The sequence below is a fragment of the Arachis ipaensis genome, chromosome B5 (genome assembly GCF_059453495.1).
Source record: "Arachis ipaensis isolate K30076 ecotype BB chromosome B5, ASM5945349v1, whole genome shotgun sequence".
Taxonomy (NCBI): Eukaryota; Viridiplantae; Streptophyta; class Magnoliopsida; order Fabales; family Fabaceae; genus Arachis; species Arachis ipaensis.
The window spans coordinates 105709846-105728123 of NC_142440.1; positions in this window are offsets into that span (position 1 = coordinate 105709846).

Consider the following 18278-nt stretch of genomic DNA (forward strand, 5'->3'; position numbering starts at 1 on the left):
CAAGGGATTCTATTCCAACCGGATCGAGAACCAACCGGTGATTAGCCGTGCTGTGACAGAGCGCGTGAGCGTAGTTTTCACTAGAAGGATGGAAGGTATCCATTGACAACGGTGATCCACCAACACACAGCTTGCCATAGGAGGACGTGCGTGCGTGAACAAGAAGACAGAGGAAAGCAGAGATTCAGAAGATAAAGCATCTCCAAAACTCCAACATATTCTCCATTACTGCATAACAAGTAACCTTTAATCCATGCTCTCTTGTTTATTTGCAATTCAACTGATAAACATAATTGACTTCCTGACTAAGATTTACAAAATAACCATAGATTGCTTCAATCCAACAATCTCTGTGGAATTCGACCCTTACTCACGTAAGGTATTACTTGGACGACCCAGTGCACTTGCTGGTTAGTGGTACGAGTTGTGAAAAGTGTGATTCACAATTCGTGCACCAGCAGTGTGCGTATGCACAAGTGGGCAACGTTGGAGGTAACGTCGGTAATCCAACGTTGGGTCCAATGTCTGCGATGGATTTGTAAATTTGAGCTGCCAAAAATGCCTTGTGTGCATACGCACAACCTAGTGTGCGTACGCAAAAATAGAAATATTGAAAGTGTGCGCACGTACAAGGCAGTGTGCATACGCACAAGTATGCAGCGTTGGATATAACGTTGGTGAACCAACGTTGAGGCAAACGTTAGTGGCCATTCTTAATTCTCTTTCAAGTAATGTTTAGCCAAATATTTTCCTGCTAACGTTGATCACCAATGTTGATACTAGAAATACAGTTGAGCACCATGCAGAATGTAAAACATTAGTTTGCCAAACGTCCCTCCTTAACATCATTGAGAGCCACTTTAACTTGCTTCAATCAAAGCCAAGGCCCACATCTAAGTACAATGAAGACTCAATTGAAGATGGAAAAGAGAGTACAATAGAGGAGTCTTTGAAGATTGAAGGGAGCTCTCTAGAGGCCTTGAGGGGGGCTCTGGGAGTTCAAAAAGGCTGGAAGCCAGGGACCCAAAATTGGGAACTCTGGAATTATTTTCTTTTGTACTCTCTTTATTTTTCCTGCACTTTCTTTCTTTTTGATTTGAATTGAGCTATGAACAACTAAACCCCTCTTTATTGGGTTAGGGAGCTCTTTTGTAATTCAATGGATCAATAATAATTTTTATTCTTCTTCCTCTATTTTTTCTCTTGATCTGCTAGAAAGGTTTTGTTCTTTATTTAAGAATTCAATTATCTTGGAAGAGAAATTGAATGTACTTGGGTTCTGTGATAGGCTTAGAAGAGAAATCAAAGAATCATGCTTGAAATCTTTCTCACATTGGATTAGGTTGGGGGTTGGATGGATATAATGACATGTAATCCTACCAATACTTAGATCTATGAAGGTATGTGGTATAATCAGTGACCAAACTTCATCTCTTCCCATGCGCAGTTAAATCAAGGAATTGGGCAATTTTTCAAGCTTAGAGAGATTAGATTGCCAAGGAATTAGGATCCAATCACTTAAGATTGCCAAGGAGATCAATGAATGCATTGATTGAGGAAGGGATGAGAATGAACTTGATCCGGAGAATGCAATATCGTTTAGCCCAATGAATTCCCCATTCTGATCTTTCCCATTCTTTAATTTCCTGTTGTTCACATTTATGCTGAATCATCCCCATTCCCATTTAATTTCTTGTAATTTAAGTTTCTGCAGTTAATTTCCTTGCAATTCTACTTTCTACAATTTAATTTCTGCCGTTTAAATTTAATCATTTACATTTCTTGCTCTTCAAGTTTCCTGCCAATTTAAATTCTGCAATCCTCAATTCAACTCTGTTTAGTTCAACTAGAACTCTCCTTCAATTGAAGTTGATCAACCAATCAATCCATGTGGGATTTGACCTCACTCTATTGTGAGTTTTTACTTGACGACAATTTGGTATACTTATCGAGGGAAATTTGTTGAGAGACAGATTTTCGTGCATCATTTGTCCTCAAGCAACTAAAACAATATATTACTAAGAAAAGAAGAGAAAAACGCTCAAGACTTGAGTTTTCCTTTAAGCTCATGTCTAAGTACTGAGTGGGGCTAATGACACTCTAACTCTGAAAAGACTCGGCATCTCACTATCCTTTGAAGCTCAGAAATATTGATGTCTCTCAGCACTAGAACCCGGATGATATTATGGATTCTCTTTCTCTTGAATTTTTGATTAATCCTTGAACACAGCTTTTTCTTATCTTTTCTTTTGGTGCTTTGCACCTTGAGCCTAGCTGTGACTCTAAGTGTTTTGTCCTCAAGCTTAACTTGATACAAGAAAACCACAAGCAGTTACCTAAGGAACTCTTTGAGATCTAATTTTTCTTTTAATTTCTCTCAGTTAGTGGTGCTCAGAGCCTTTGGCATACTCTGTACTTGCAATTGGTCATAACTCTTAGTGTCCTGTCTCAAGGATTACTTGACACATTCCACCACAAGCATATGGTTAGGGAAAACCACTCTTTTGAGCTTTAGATCAATTTTGACCCTCCTAACTATTGATGCACAGAGCCTTGGACCTTTTCTTTTAATTTTCTTTTTATTTTCTTGCTGTTTGTTTTACTTCAAGGATCAATATCTTACTTAGTTAGAGAATTCATAATACTTTTCTAAGTTCCTATGCCTCAAGAACCAACATTCTTAACTTTAATATCAAATATGTACTGTTTATTCATACATTCAGAATTAAAGATAATGCCACCACATCAAAGTAATCTGAATAATCTCATAATATAGAACTCAAACCTCATGCATTTTACTATTTCTTTTCTTTTTCTTTTGATTTTTCAATCTTGGTAAGCAATACATGAGACATCTTTTAAAATAAACATAGAATATAGAAATAAATAACTAAACTAGAAAGTGATAAACTACTCCTAATTAGGGGTGTTCAAAACTAATCCGGACCGATCTAAACCGACCAACCGAACCGAAAAAACCGAAAACCGAATAAACCAAAAACCGAATAAACCGAAAAAATACATTTTGCTATTTTTGTTGTGGTTTGATTCGGTTTTCGATTTTGATTATGAAAACCCCAACCGAACCGAAACCGAACCGATATATTAAAACCTTAAAAAACCAACCCCCTACCCACCCCCAAAACGGCAAAACGTGCGTGACCTAATCCCCCCACCCCCAAATCCCCAATCACCCCAAATGGCAAATGTAAACCTAGCTCTATTTTCTCAGTCTCGCACTTTTGCACTCTCAGTCTCGAGCTCGAAGCCCTTCCTCTCACCACCTAGCAACGCCGCAGAAGCCTTCTTCCCAGCGCCACCGAAGCCTTCTTCACAGCGTCGCCGAATCTTTCCTCCTCGCGGACACCACCATCGATCCCCAGCCAGCACCACCCTCGCAGAGTCGCGGTCGTCGACACACACCGGCACCACCCCCAGCACCGTTTCTGGCCACCCGCAGCACCGAGCCACCCAGCACAACACCACCGAGACATGGAACCCGAGCCTCCGAGTTAGGTATGTAATTATTTAAATATTTATAATACCGCTCTTCAGTCTCTGAACTAACTTCATCATTGTTAGATTCTTCTATTAACTAGAAAAGGAATTTAAAGGTTCAACATAAAAAAAGGTAGAGAGCCAACAGAGGGTAGTTGTTTATGGTGAACAAGAACAAAGAAAAGTTATTGTCATCAACATAATAATCCTGTGATTTAGGTGTTCTTTGATCCAAACTCATAATGCATAATTATAAGAACAAATAAGTATTTGATATAGATCAGACAGTTATTGAGCACAACAGAACATCCATCCATCATGTTCTAGTGTCAAAGATCTTGCAACAATAATACATGAATTAAGTAATTTGTTTGATTATTTTACTTGTTATTGATTCATTGATTTTATTGTTGCTGGTTGTATTTTTATTGCTGGTTCAGTTCATTGTTTTATTTGTTTTTCATTGTTTAGGGAAATTCATTGTTTTATTGCTTTACTTGTTATTGATTCATTGTTCTGATTGCTGGTTCACTGATCATTGTTCATTTTATTTGTTGTTCTATTTTTATTTTATTTGTTGTTGTGTTTATGCTCTTGATTTTGTAATATTGCTATATTATTATTATTATTATTATTTGTTGCTCTTTATTTGTTGTTGTGTTTCTACTCTTGATCATTGTTTAATTTATTTGTGGTTGGCTTGTTCTGGATTCTATGGTTGAGTAGTTGATTCTGATTTAGTTTTTTAATTTTGAAAATTTTGTTCTGTTTTGATTTAGGAAAATTCTGGTTTAGGGTTGATTCTGAACTTTTTAGTTTAGAGGAAGACTTTGGAAGAGTTAAGGTAAAAATGGGGCTGACTTTCACAAAGCTGTTCACCATTATATGATTGATGAGAAGCTTCTGAAATTGAACAAGGATGGCCTAAGATTGATGAGAAGGTGTAAAAGATTCACCATTGTATGATTCTGACCATTTATTTTATACTTTTTCATAACCTCTGTTGCATATAATATGTTTGAAACCATTTTATGTAATTGTTGGGTTTACTTGTGCTGCAGGCGGATATGTACAGCTTAGGTGAAAGAGGAAGAATTTGTGAAATTGGTGCACCACATGAACATTTTTGGAATTAGTTTGGTTGTATTTTTTACTTATTTTGGTTTTATTTCTTGATTCAGTTTGGAATTGGTGCACCATTTTTGCAAAATTTTTGGAATTAATTTGATTGTATTTCTTGATTTTCTTGATTAAGCTCAGGTTGATTATTGTTCTATCTGTTTTTGCTGTTCTTGTAACCAAATTGTTAATGATTTTAATTTATAGTACTTCTACTAATTTGTCAGTGATTTATAAGTTGATCATTGTTCCATTTGCATCTACTGATTTTGTAAAATTGTTAATTATTTTAGTATCCTAGATATGATTTGATGATTAGAATAGGAAATGTTTTCAAAACAATTTAAAAAACGAACAAACCGAACCAAACCAAACCGAATTTAATTGGTTTGGTTTGGTTCGGATAGGCTTAATAAAAAACCGAACCAAACCGAACCGCACTATTAATATAACATTGGATCGGATGACTTTTCATTAAAAAACCGAACCAAACCGCACCGCGAACACCCCTACTCCTAATGATCATGCAGAAGCTTCAAACAGAAAATAGGAAATAAGATAAAAGCACTAAAAAATAGAAACTAAGGAAAGCAGAAGATAAAGAAACTAAACCACCTCAGTCATGGCAGCTGCTACTCCCTCCTGTGAATCCTCTCTGTACTTCAGCTCATCTATGTCACGCCCCTGCCTCCTCTGCTCCTCTACTAGCTGATGGAGGAGGGCTGAATGGTCCTGATGCTCAATTCTCAGCTGATCAACAGATTATGCCAGTGACGTTAGGATTTTTGCCAGTAAAGAATATCATAAAAACAGTCGCGTTGTAGATATAGTCTCTAAACCAACAAAAATCCCTTCGTATAAACGTTTTGGGTGTCACAAGTAACAAACCCCTTTAGAAATTGTTAACCGAGTATTCAAACCTCGGGTCGTCTTCTCAAGGAACTGCGAGGAAGTATGTTCTTATTATTGGCTATAAAGGTTGTGATCGGGGTTTAGAAGGTGAGAAGCAAGTAATTTAAATGACGAGTGAATTAAATGGCAATTAAAAATAAATAATAACTGTAAAGCAACTTTTAGCAAGGTAGAGAAATTGGAGGTCCAACTTAGTTATCTCTCTCAACAATAATGAAAGTTGAATCTAAACTCCACTTGGTCAACCTTTACCAGGGCAAAGGAAAGTCAAGGGACTAATTAAATTGACTTTTGAATCCTAATTATTTCCAAAGAAAAGGTTGGGATTGCTTAAGTTCAGCTCAATTAGCAAGATAACGATTATCAATTATGTTGAGTTCAATAACTGTTGAGTTACTAAATTCTTAACCAGAACCAAAAGGGGGAAAAGTAAAATTGCTGGAGTAATAATAAAAATATCCTTAGATGGGAAGCAATGATAACTTAAGTTAAAGAGAACAATCATAAACTGAAAATACCTCAAATATCATTAATTCAAATAACTATCTGTAACATAGGAGAATTCTTAGATCAAATTATAATAATCAATTCAAATGTTGGAATAAATAAATAGAAGTAAAAACTAAAAGAACATTAAACCTGGGATCCAGAGTTACTCTTAAAACAAGAAGAAATCCTAAATTCTAAAAGAGAGAGAGAGAAGATCTCCCTCTCAACTGAATCTAAATCATTGAAAGGTGAAAATATGCGAGCTCTCTTTGAATGGATGCATTCCCACACTTTATAACCTCTGGTCTATGCTGTCTGTACTTGGATCTGGGCCAAAAAGGGCTTCAGAATTCGCTGGGGGCGTATTCTGTAATTTCTGGTGCGTGGCCTCTGTCACGCGTCCGCGTGGGTCACGCGATCGCGTCATTCAGAGCTTTTTCTTGCCACGCGGTCGCGTCAGTCATGCGACTGCGTCATGTGCATTCTGCTTAAGGCGCGCGGTCGCGTCAGTCATGCGGCCGCGTCGCTGCTGATTCGTGCTTGGCACGCGATTGCGTCATCCATGCGATCGCGTGGATACCAGTTTCTTTAAAGCTCCGTTTTGCTTCCTCCTTCTATTCTAGTATGTTTCCTTTTTCATCCTTTAAGTCATTATGCCTTTAGAAAATCTGAAACTACTCAACACACTAATCACGGCATCGAATGGAAATAAAGGTAATTAAAATAATTAATTTTTAAAGCTTAGAAAACATGTTTTTCATTATATGACATAATAAGGAAGGGAAAGTAAAACTATGCAATTAATGTGAATAAGTAGGTGAAGAGTTGAATAAATCACTCTAATTAAGCATAAAAGAACTCATGAAATATGGGTTTATCAGTCAGCTCCCCTATAGATGTGGTCAACTAGTCCCAATAGTCGTGAAGAGGAAAGTAAACTCCCTGAGGCATCTCCGGAAGCTCCTGTTGAAGTGGTGGAACTGGCTCCTATGGTGGTGCATGCCCATGCTCTCTAGCATATTCCATACCCCTCATAGTGATAGGTCTTTCGACCTCAACAGGGGTATCTCCATCAATATGAACTCGGGCTGCCTCACACATGCGGAAGATGAGGTGGGGGAAGGCCAATCTAGAAAAGGTGGAAGCCTTCGCCGCTATGCGGTATAGCTCCTGAAGAATCACCTGATGCACCTCCACCTCGTTTCCAAGCATGATGCAATGGATCATCACTGCTCTCTCCACTGGAACCTCGGATTGGTTGCTTGTGGGGATGATGGAGTGCTGAATGAACTCCAGCCATCCTCTAGCAACCAGCTTCAGGTCATGCCTACCCAACTGGTATGGCTGACCTTTGGCATCCCTCCTCCACAGTGCTCTAGGGAGGCAAATATCCACAAGGACCTGGGCCAGTCTCTGGTCAATGTTGACCCTCCGAGTGTATGAATGATGGTCCTCTCTAAATGGTGGCAGGTGCAGTGCTTTCCTCACACTCTTGGGACAGAAATCCATAATTAGTTCTCGGACCATGGTACGCCCGTTCTTCTGGTCGGGGTTCACACCTTGTGCATGCTTGTATGTCAACCAAGCATTGGCATAGAACTCTCTAACCATAAGCATTCCCACATTAGTTACAGGGTTGGTAAAAAATTCCCATCCCCTCCCCAAAATCTGGTACCGAATCTCTGGGTACTCATCCTGCTTCAGATTGAAGTGGCCCTCAGGAATCACCTTCTTTTTTCTTACTATCTCATGGAAGTGATCCTCATGGGTCATCGAGAAGAACCGGGTGAAATCATAAATACCGGAAATGGGGGACTTCTTTTTCCTCTTCCTTGAGGAGGATTCATCAGTCTTGGGTGCCATGGGGATAATAAAAATGAAGGAAAAAGTGGAGCACCCAACACCAAACTTAAAAGTTTTACTCGTCCCCGAGTAAAGTAAAAGAGGAAATAGGAAAGAAAAAAGGGAAGAAAATAATGCGGTAATACGAAAAATGAAAAGAAAATGTGGCAGAGGGAAGGAGGGGCTCACGGTTATGTGGGTGGAAGGAAGGGGGGAAGAGGATAGTGTATGAAAGGGATGAAAGAATAAGAGGAGATAATTAAAGGTGTGGTGAAAGTGAAAAGAAAGTGGGTATTTATAGGGGTAAGGGTTTGGTTAGGGTAGGTTAAAAGGGAGGGAAAGAAAATTTGAATGTGGTTTTGGGGAGGAAAGATTCGTGGGATAAATAAGGTGTGATTGGGTGGAGTAGGGGGTGAGTTGAAAGATGTATGGGATTTGATTGATGGATGAAAAGTGATATTGGGAAGTGGGGTGGATGAATGTGGATTTAATAGTGGGTAAGGGGGAGAGAGAAGGGAGGTGGTTGACTTGTCAAAATGGGTGGGGGTTGGGTTTTAACCGTTGGTAAAACCCCTCCTCCAAATTCAAAACTGCATACTGGGCGCTAAATGCCAGTCCAGGCATTTAGCGCCAGCAAGGGACCTCTCTTTGTTTTTTTTTTTAAGCCAAGGGACGAACCATGTGTGGTGTTAAACACCCAACTGGCGTTTAGCGCCCATAAGGGGGGTGAAAGTGGGGTTCTTCATGGGTGTTAAACGCCCTCCTGGCATTTAACGTCACTCTCTTTGCTCCCTTCCTGGCATGAATTGCCACGCTTGCTAGCCCCATCCCTGGTGCTAAATGCCCTGCCTGGCGTTTAACGCCCAAGCACCTTCAATTAATGTTGCTCCAGGGTGTTCTGTTCTTCATTTTGAGTTCTTCTATCCCTGTTCTAAGCACTGTGTGCATGGTCATAAATAAGATTAAACCTAAGAAAACTTACAAAAATTAATGAAAAATAAAAGATAAAAATCGAACTAAAATAAAACTAATAGATACTCATGGTTGGGTTGCCTCTCAACATGCGCTTCCTTACTCTCAATAGCTTGACGGTCAGCTTCTCTAAGGAGGAAGGTCATAGGGGCTCAAGTCCTCACGCCTTGCTGTGAACTTCTTTCCTGTACTCTCATGAATCAACTCAACATTCTCCAGAGACAGGATCCTATTCACTGTGTGTGGTAGGACTGGACTTCTAGTGAATACTACTTTCATCCCAGGTGAGAAGTCTTCAGTAGGCATCTTTTTATTCCTCCATCCCTTTGGTACCTTCTTCTTGGGACCTCCTCCCTTTTTGATGGGTGGTGAATGCCTAACACCAAACTTAGGTTTGATGTCAGGGGATACTGTATGGGTTTCCACCAAGGGGGAAGGCTTAAGAAATGAGCTCTGGATGTAGGTACCTCCTATTCCAGAAATTGGTAAAGGTTTAAAAACCATGAACACCAAGTAGTCCCCAGGTAGCCTCAGTACTAATTCGCCTCTTTAAACATCTATCATAGCTCTCTCCGTGGCTAGGAATGGTCTTCCTAGGATGAGGGAGTCATTTGCATCCTCTCCCATATCAAGTATCACAAAAATCTGCAGGGGGAAGAGCTCTCCAACTTTGACACTTAAGCACAAATTAAGGGAGAATTACAAAACCATGCTATTTCATTGAATAAATGTGGGAAAAGGTGATAAAATCCCCTAAATTAAGCACAAGATAAACCACAAAATTGGGGTTTATCAAACCTCCCCACACTTAAACCAAGCATGTCCTCATGCTAAGAATAAAGAAGGACAATAAAAGGGGTATGAACATTTATTCAATGCAAATAAACTATATGCACTTATCTATATGAATGCACTAAATGCAAGATGATTCTACCTACTTGGTTAAAAGTAAATAAATCCCCAAGAATACATATGCACATGTAGGGCTAAGTAGTATGATGATTCATGAATCCTACCAATTTGAATATCAAAATAAAGTACAATTAGACTTGCAAGAAGAAAAGCTCATGAAAGCCGAGAACAAGGAATTGAGCATCAAACCCTCACATCGCTCTAGTGTATAGGGTTGATCACTCAATTCTCTTCTAATCATGCTTTCCATGATTGGTTTTTCATCTAACAATCAACAATTATTCAATGCATGTATACATTTATCATAAGGACTTATTCATAGGTTGTAATGGGGCTAAGGCAATGGTAAGGATGCATATGGTCAAGTCAGCTTGAAATTTGAATCTTTGATTAACCTAAGCTCTCACCAAACACATATAACAAACTATACAATTCTAATACACACCTAGCTACCCATGATTCCCACTTTTTCACATACTCATACATTCTCTTTAATTCACATTCCATATGCATTGTTATTGTTACTTTACTTTGGGGCATTTTTGTCCCCTTTTTATTTCTTTTTCTCTTTTTCTCTTGTTTTTTTTATATATATTTTTTTTTTCTTTTTCTTTATCCTTTTTTTAACGTATATACAAACGTATCAATGCATATGGTTTTACCTATTTAATACATGACTATGTACCCAATTCCCAAAATTTTGACGAAAATATAAAAACACCCTTTTATCCCAACCCAATGTTCCCAACTCTCCCAAACTTGAATGATAAGCACTCTCACTAGCCTAAGCTAATCAAAGATCCAAACAATGGACATTTATTGTTTTTCACTTAAGGCTTGTAATGTGCTAAAATTAAGAACAAATGGGTTAAGCATAGGCTCAAAGTTGGCTAACAATGGGAGAAAAAAAGTAAGGCTATTTGGGTAAGTGAGCCATTTGAAATGATGGCCTCAATCATATAAATGCATGTATACATGGAATAATGGACATATAGATGTAAACAAATCAAAGATTATAATCATAGAAAGAGAACAATACACACAAGAATGGAAGATAAGTGGTTATATGATGTAACCGCACATTTGGGCTCAAAACTCACATGCTTGTGTTCTTAGCTCAAAAACCATGTTCCAAAATAAATTCTTCAAGCAAGTTCAACAAGAAAATTTTTTCAAATTGGTAGGGTGCCCTAAAAATAGTTTCTTGGAAAAGAAATCATCACCTTAACCAAGTGGTCCTAACATAAAAAGAAATGATAGAATATATACAAATTATAACTAACATGCAACCTATCATGCAATGCGACAACTAACTAACAAAGAAATTTTATAAAAAAAAATTTGATGTTGAGAAAGGAAGTTGTTACCCATGGAGATCGGTCGGACGACCTCCCCACACCTAAAAATTTGCACCGTCCTCGGTGCATGCAAAGAAGAGCAAGGTGAATGGGTTGCTACAACTTGTTGAGCTTCTTCAAAAGGTTGTGTAGATGACTTGTTTGTTGCCCCCATTTAGAAGCTTTTTCTTTCCCTCTTGGTGGCCATCCTAAAAGGAAAGAAAAAGAAAGAAAATTTAGCCTACAACAAAGATATCAAAGCAATAGAACATAGGCGGGGCTAATGCCAAATAAGAGTAAGGTTCTCACTACATGTTAGCTACGCATGTCAGTGGGAAAGCAATATAAGCTAAGACATATCACTACACTTGATGCAACGGTAAAGTCAAAGCATGAAGAGCATGTTGAGCACCAAGTTCAAACTGAAATTGACACAAACAAGATTAGGGATAATCATGAGAGTTATTGGCCCTATCCTAACACAATGACAATAATGTACAAAAACAAGGGATCATGAGTTAGGAAGGACTAAAGCACTAATCTTGTGTGTAGAGAAAATATTACAATTAATGCCAAACAAGTCATAAAGCACCAAGATTAACCAAGAAATTCTCAACAATTGAGTAAAAGAATTCAACACCATTATTAAAATAAGAAACTTTAGAAAATAAAAGGGAAAACGAGTTACAAAAAATAAAATTGAAATACAATGAATGAAAATGAACAAATGCAACATGCTAAAGGAGAATGAAAAATAAGAAGAATAAGGAGTGAATGTTTGAAAAGAGTGAAAAGAAGAAAGTAAGAAAGGAAGAAGAAGGAAGAAAGAAAGAGGAAAGAAAAAAAGAGAAGAAGGGAATAGAAAACAGGGCAGAAACAGGGCGAGGAAGGCGACGCGTAAGCGTCGCCCACGCGTGCGCGTGGGTGGCATGGTAGACAAGCGACGCGTAGGCATCATGCACGCGTATGTGTATATGGAGAGAGTGCGAACCGACGCGTCCACGTGATGCACGCGTACGCGTGGGATGAGAATTGTGCCTGAGGCACAATTCTAGCACTAAGTTGGCATAACTCTCGGGAAAAAGTATGGGCATTGCACTAACGCATCGAAGCGTACGCGTGCCTGCCCCCTTTTTTATTTTTTTTAAACACAAAATCATTAACAAGGCACTCTCCTATTCTACAAGCATTCTAAAATAATCAAAATTAAAATTCAACAACAAATCTTTTTAGCTTTTGAAAAATTTTCAAATACAAGACACACAAAACTTACACTTCAAATAAAATGCAATCTAACAACAACTATTCTAAACAAAACATAAATCTAACAAGAAATCTATCAATCAAAGCAAAATGTATAAGAGTATAGAAAATAAGAAAAACTACCTATAATGGCAACTCAATTCATTCATTGATTATATATACAAGAGAATGGAAAGTGTTTACCATGCTGGGGTGTCTCCCACCTAGCACTTTTAGTTTAAGTCCTTAAGTTGGACATTTGGTGGGGTCCTTGCTATGGTGGCTTATGCTTGAATTTATCCTTGAATCCCCACCAATATTTGCATCTCCAATGTCCACCGGGATCCCAAATTAGGCGCACAAGGCCTTCAAGTAAGCTTAAGTAAATGACAAGGCCCCAAGAGTTTTGATTGTTGAAATGAATTCCAGGGTCCCAAACCTTGTTCTTGCACCCATCTTCTCATTGACTACCATAGTTAAATTTGGGTAACAAGGCTTGTGAATTCTCAATTAAGCATCCAAACATTCTCCTAGACCCATGCAATTTGGTTCTACACCAACCATTGCTATTCAACTTTAAGCATGCAACCATCGTGAACTTAGAGTGATGTTTCCAACCACTAACCATCTCCTTTTTGCTCTTAAAGCCACAAAGAGCTCTAAGTTGCCCATCCGTCTCAAGGAAACCATATTCAAGTGGGATAATAAAGCATAGATATGAGAGATTTACCCACTTGAATGAAAGAATAGATGGTGATGGCTTGGGGAGAGGTGTTTCCAACAATCTTGTAAGCTCTACTCCCTTGTGTTCTTCCTTGTCAACTTCCACCTCTAGGCAAGTTTCTTCACATTCAACCCCTTCCTCTTGGTAGCTTTCTTCCAATTTAATTTCTTCTTCATCGCTTTCCAAGGGTATGGGAGGTGAAGTATCTTCTTCTTTAATCTCCATGTCCAGCCCAATGGGTGAGGATTCAATTGTACATAAGAATTCCTCAATGATTGAATCCATCTCTTGGTCAACCTCTTCAAAGTCTTCAACCATGATATGTCTTGGAGGTTGTACACCCTCCTCAACATCAATGTCAAGCTTCTTGGAAGAGGTCTCTATGACTCCATATCCCCATGGACTTTCAACATCTCCTAGGTCTTCAACCACTTCTTCCGGCCCAATTTCATCAACTTCCTCCCCTTGTGAAAATTCTTGCTTTCACTCTTCTTCTACACTTTGAAGCTCTAAACTCACTCCCTCCCTATGCTCCTTGATTTCTTCTCCACATTCAACAATGGGAGTGCCTTGATCGCGTAAGCTTAGGTGGGAGGAGACCAAGTTGCGAACGGCTTCCACCACGGTGGCAATCTTGGCTTCAAACTCCTTAAACTCCATTTGCGTCTCTCCTTGCCTTTGGAGGTATGAGCTAATAAATCCTTGGAGAGAATCATCCATTGGAGGTAGTGGGGGAAGAGAGGGTTCATTGTATGGGAGGGAAGATTCATAACTAGAAGTTGGTTCATCTTGGTAAGGGTATGGAGGTGGTGTATATTGAGGTGGTTCTTGAGAGTAATTGTGTTGGAATGGTGGTGGTTCCATGTATGGTTCATATGACTCATAATGTGGTTGGTTTGGTGGATAAGGATTAGGGTCATAATGAGGTGTTTGGTGGTAGGGGGCTTGTGAGTATGGTGGTTCAAAATTAGGTTGAGGGGGTGGTTCATAGGCATGTGGTGGTGGTTGTTGACAACTACAATAAGGATCACCACATCCATTAGATTGATATGCATTAGGGGTGGAATTATACCTATAAGAAACCGGAGGTTGTTGTTGCCAAGAAGGTTGATCAATCTCTTGAGGCTCCTTCCATCTTTGATTGTTCCATCCTTGATGCATGTTACCATTGTAGTTCCCATTCCTTACAACATAATTTGAGCCAAACTCATAGCCAAAGTGAGGATGAGAATTCATAATAGCAAATAAAAACAAAAGCTAACAAAAATAAGCAAAAAAGTCCTAGAGCTAACAACGACTAACAAATAAGCAAAAGACAAACATATTCATATATTCACAATAGCCAATAATATAACACCATTGTAATTCCCCGGCAACGGCGCCATTTCGATAGTGAAGAATTTATTGTGTCGGTCTAGAATTTCTCTTATAGAAATAAGAACTTCATTGTAAGCTTAGCTCCAAACCAACAAAAAATTCTCACATAAAAAATTTGAGTTGTCACAAGTACAAACCCCAATAAAAATTAACCAAAGTATTTAAACCCCGGGTCGTCTCACAAGGAATTGCAATGAAGTGATCAATTATTGTCTATGAAGATGCAAAGGGGGGTTTGATTTATAATTGGCAAGGAAATATAAAAGCAAGAAATTAAATGACAAGAACTAATAAAATAAAAGAAAGAACTCTTGGCTAGATAATGAGCGGATAATTTATACGCTTTTTGGCATTATTTTTAGGTAGTTTTCAGTGTGTTTTAGTTGCTTTTTATTATATTTTTATTAGTTTTTAAATAAAAATCATATTTCTGGACTTTACTATGAGTTTGTGTATTTTTCTGTGATTTCAGATATTTTCTGGCTGAAATTGAGAGACCTGAGCAAAAATATGATTCAGAGGCTGAAAAAGGACTGCAGATGCTGTTGGATTCTGACCTCCTTGCACTCGAAATGGATTTTCTAGAGCTACAGAAACCCAATTGGTGCACTCTTAATTGCATTTGAACGCCAACTTTCTACCCTATTTTGGCGTTAAACGCCATAACTAGCATAAAAGCTGGAGTTAAACGCTCAAACTGGCACCAAAGCTGGCGTTTAACTCCAAGAAGAGTCTCTACACGTGAAGGCTTCGATGCTCAGCCCAAGCACACACCAAGTGGGCCCTAGAAGAGGATTTCTGCATTATCTACACTTAGTTGCTTATTTTCTGTAACCCTAGCTACTAGTTTAGTATAAAAACTACTTTTAGTGACTTATTTTACATCTTTGGACATTTAGTCCTTAGAGCTTATGCCATATTGTACATGTTTGGAGGTTGGCCTCACAGCCATGCCTAGACCTTTCATTTATGTATTTTCAACGGTGGAGTTTCTACACCCCAAAGATTAAGGTGTGGAGCTCTGCTGTTCCTCATGAATTAATGTAAAGTACTATTGTTTTTCTATTCAAATCAAGCTTATTCTTATTCTAAGATATTCATTCACACACAAGAACATGATGAATGTGATGATCAAGTGACACTCATCACCATTCTCACTTATGAACACGTGCCTGACAAACACTTTCGTTCTACATGAAAACAAGCTTGAATGCATATCTCTTAGCCTCCTGGTCCACGATCAGAGTCTTCGTGGTATAGGCTAGAATTATTGGTGGTCATTCCTGAGATCCGGAAAGTCTAAACCTTGTCTGTGGTATTCCGAGTAGTATTTGGGAAGGGATGATTGTGACGAGCTTCAAACTCGCGAGTGTTGGGCGTAGTGACAGATGCAAAAGGAACAATGGATCCTATTCCAACATGAGTGAGAACCGAAAGATGATTAGCCGTGCGGTGACAGCGCTGGTGCACGAATTGTGAATCACACTTTTCACAACTCCTACCACTAACCAGCAAGTGCACTGGGTCGTCCAAGTAATACCTTACGTGAGTAAGGGTCGAATCCCACGGAGATTGTTGGTTTGAAGCAGTCTATGGTTATCTTGCAATTCTTAGTCAGGAAGTCAATTATATTTATCAGTTGAATTGCGAATAAACAAGAGAGCATGGGTTAAAGGTTACTTGTTATGCAGTAATGGAGAATATGTTGGAGTTTTGGAGATGCTTTGTCTTCTAAATCTATGTTTTCCTCTGTCTTTTGATTCACGCACGCATGTCCTCCTATGGCAAGCTGTGTGTTGGTGGATCACCGTTGTCAATGGCTACCATCCATCCTTCCAGTGAAAAGGGTCCAGGTGCGCTGTCACCGCATGGCTAATCATCTTCAGGTTCTCAATCGTACCGGAATAGGGTTTACTATCCTTTTGCGTCTGTCACTACGCCCAGCACTCACGAGTTTGAAGTTCGTCACAGTCATCCAATCCCAGAATCCTACTCGGAATACCACAGACAAGATTTAGACTTTCCGGATTCTCATGAATGCCGCCATCAATCTAGCTTATACCACGGAGATTCTGATTAAGGAATCTAAGAGATATTCATTCAATCTGATGTAGAACGGAGGTGATTGTCAGACACATGTTCATGGATTGAGGAAGGTGATGAGTGTCACTGATCATCACCTTCTCCATAGTTAGGCGCTAATGGATATCTTAGATAGGAACACGCATGTTTGAATGGAAAACAGAAATACTTGCATTAATTCATCGAGACACAGCAGAGCTCCTCACCCCCAACAATGGAGTTTAGAGACTCATGCCATCAAAGAGTACAAAGTTCATATCTAAAATGTCATGAGATACAAAATAAATCCCTAAAAGTTGTTTAAATACTAAACTAGTAACCTAGGTTTACAGAAAATGAGTAAACTATAACAGATAGTGCAGAAATCCACTTATGGGGCCCACTTGGTGTGTGCTGGGGTTGAGACTAAAGCTTTCACGTGCCTGGGGCTATTTTGGGCATTCAACGCCAGCTTTGGATCCTTTTCTGGCGTTGAACTCCAACTTGCAACTTGTTTCTGGCGCTGGATGCCAGAATTGGGTAGAGAGCTGGCATTGAACGCCAGTTTAGGTCGTCTATCCTTGAGTAAAGTATAGACTATTATATATTTCTGGAAAGCCCTGGATGTCTGCTTTCCAACGCAATTGGAAGCACTTCATTTGGACTCCTGTAGCTCCAGAAATTCCATTCCGAGTGCAGAGAGGTCAGAATCCAACAGCATCAGCAGTCCTTTTTCAGCCTGAATCAGATTTTTGCTCAGCTCCCTCAATTTCAGCCAGAGAATACCTGAAATTACAGAAAAATACACAAACTCATAGTAAAGTCCAGAAATGTGGATTTTGCCTAGAAACTAATGAAAATAAACTAAAAACCAACTAAAACATACTAAAATCTATATGAAATTAACCCCAAAAAGCGTATAAAATATCCGCCCATCACAACACCAAACTTGAACTGTTGCTTGTCCTCAAGAAACTAGACAAATAAAATAGAAGACTAATAGGTCAAGAAGCAATAATATCTCAGAGTTTTTGAGTGAAGCTCAGATTCTAGTTAGATGAGCGGGACTAGTAGCTTTTTGCTTCCGAACAGTTTTGGCATCTCACTTTATCCATTGAATCTCAGAGTGATTGGCATCTATAGGAACTTAGAATTCAGATAGTGTTATTGATTCTCCTATTTCAGTATGATAATTCTTGAACACAGCTACTTTATGAGTCTTGGCCATGGCCCTAAGCACTTTGTTTTCCAGTATTACCACTGGGTACATAAATGCCACAAACACATAATTGGGTGAACCCTTTTAGATTGTGACTCAGCTTTGCTAAAGTCCCAAATTAGAGGTGTCCAGGGTTCTTAAGCACACTCTTCTTTTTGCTTTGGACCTTGACTTTAACCGCTCAGTCTCAAGTTTTCACTTGACACCTTCACGCCACAAGCACATGGCTAGGGACAGCTTGGTTTAGCCGCTTAGGCCAGGATTTTATTCCTTTAGGCCCTCCTATCCACTGATGCTCAAAGCCTTGGGATTCTTTTTGTTACCCTTGCCTTTTGGTTTTAAGGGCTATTGACTTTTTGCTCTTGCCTTTTGGTTTTAAGAGCTTTGGCTTTTTCTGCTTGCTTTCTCTTTCTTTTTTTTTTTTTTTCTGCAAGCCTTGTTCTTTGCTGCTTTTTCTTGCTTCAAGAATCATTTTTATGATTTTTTCATATCATCAATAACATGTATCATATTCATCATTCTTTCAAGAGCCAACATATTTAACAGTCTTAAACAACAAATTCAAAAGACATAT